The sequence below is a fragment of the Callorhinus ursinus genome, unplaced genomic scaffold, assembly GCF_003265705.2.
Source record: "Callorhinus ursinus isolate GAN/ISIS: 27379988/994484 unplaced genomic scaffold, GSC_fseal_2.0 scaffold18, whole genome shotgun sequence".
Classification (NCBI taxonomy): Eukaryota; Metazoa; Chordata; class Mammalia; order Carnivora; family Otariidae; genus Callorhinus; species Callorhinus ursinus.
The window spans coordinates 24,456,877-24,458,934 of NW_027397080.1; positions in this window are offsets into that span (position 1 = coordinate 24,456,877).

Consider the following 2,058-nt stretch of genomic DNA (forward strand, 5'->3'; position numbering starts at 1 on the left):
TCAGGCCCATGACCTTGCCAATTGTTTTATATTCCTGGGCCTTTTGCTCAGGCTGTTTGTTCCTTCTGGGTAGAACTCCCGCTCACAACCAACAAGCAACTCCTACTTAACCTTCAAAACCCAGACCCAGTTTCTCCCCTCCAGACCCATTTCATGAAGTGGTTCCCAAAGCTGGCTGTGAAGCTTTAAAAAAAAAAAAAAAAATACATGCGTTCCAAGCCCATGACTCTGACAGCTCAGGGATGCAGCCAGGGAAAGTCTATTTTCAAAGGGCACAGTGATCCTGGGACACGTGCAGCCCCTATTATAACAGCACCCCCCCCCCCCGGGGGTTTTGACTTCTTTCCATCTCCGTGCCTAGAGCACCAGCCCACACGCAGGACAACAGCTGCTGAACGGCACTGAGTTAAGCCCAGAGGCTGAGAAGCTTCACCAGCCTGGGACCTCCTCGCTGTGGAACCTGTAAGGCCGGCGTGTCCCCAGGCCTGGGGCAGCTGTGGGTGTGGGCTTCCTGCCGGATGGAAAGAGGGGCACGGCCCAGGTCGGAACCCCAGCCCCCTCAGGTATCCTCTGCCCTGTCCAAAAAGACCAGAGCTGGGAGACGAGGGGGAGAAGGGAAGAGGTGGGGGGGGAAGGGGGATGCAAGCTGTGGACCCTGAGCCTGGTAGGAAGGAGGACCCGCAGCTACCGTGTGCAGGGCGGCAGGATGCCTGCAGCTCTGCCCTGGGCGCTAGGGGCCACCTGCTGGAGGCTCGGGACACAATCCTGGAGAGACGAGGTGCCTCCTCCAAGGAAACACTGAGGGGCTACTGCAAGACGCGCACGTCCAGAGCCCAGAGCCCGGGTGAGAGACATGTGAGACCGCAGGAAGCTATCCCCCCTCTGGGCCTCCTGTCCTCAACTGTCACGTGCAAGTGTAAATGAAATGACATCTGACCCCCCGCTGGTGGGGTCTCAGTACAGGCTAGTTCCCTGCCCGGAGTTCCTGCTGCTCTTTGAGGACAGTCGTCCCATTCTGCAGACCGCCCCACTGAGTCCAGACCGATGGCCCACCAGACTACCGGCCCTGTCCTTTGTGACCCTCACCACCCTTGAGGTCATGAAATGATCGTCTTCAAAATGACAGCGGACACCTCCTGATGCCACTCCATGGCCGTGCACCAAGCATGCTGAACAGTTTCATTCTGTTAATTTAATTGCTCTAACGGATGAGGCGGAGTCTGAGGGATGTTCCCCAGGCCACGCAGCTCCTGAGCGGGGAGTCCCTGGGCTGTGAGCCAGGAGAGCCAAGGCAGGACCGCCGGGGCTAGTTCTAAACAGGATCCCCAGCGCAGAGTACGCCCCGGGTAACATGCCGGGCAACAAGTGGTGGGTGAGTGCACGGGTGAGTGGGGGGAGCATCTTCCTTGCCCCTCCCCAGTCTCCAAACGCCAGAGGGACCAGGAGGCCAGCTCCCCACCCACTAGAGGCCAGGCCACTTAATGGGCTTCCCTAGCAGGAAGGGGGAGGAGGGCCCCAAGAGGAGCATCCTCCAGGCTACAGGCAGGGGTGAGGCTTGGTCAAAGGCTGAAGCCTCAGACAATGGAGGTTCTGTCCGAGCCCAGAGGAGGCATCCCCACCCCCTAACCTTCTTCCCCCATTGACTTCCTAGGCGTGCCCCTGGTCAATGATCCCCAGGCAGGACAGGTGGGGAGCAGCCCCCGGGAGGAGGCCTCTGGGCAGAAGTGCCCACCCACTTGGCACCCCTGGGGAGGGGGGAATCTCTGGGGGCTGTTGCCTGGGAAACTAGGGCCTGGAGAAGCTGCCAGACCATGTATATAAACAGGGCTGCCCCAGACGGGTCCCCAGGCCCCTCCCTCCTCAGCATGAACTGCTCTGTCTGCATAACCCAGCCCAGGCAAGAGGCTCCAGGCTGAAGGGCCGGGGGCAAAGCCTCCTACTACGGGCTAAACTGTCCTGCCCTCACCCCTGGAGGGTCCTAGACCCTCAGCCATGTCCTGGGCAGTCCATGTGATGGGACCCCACGGCCCACAGTCTGGAGGCCAGAAGGGGACAGCA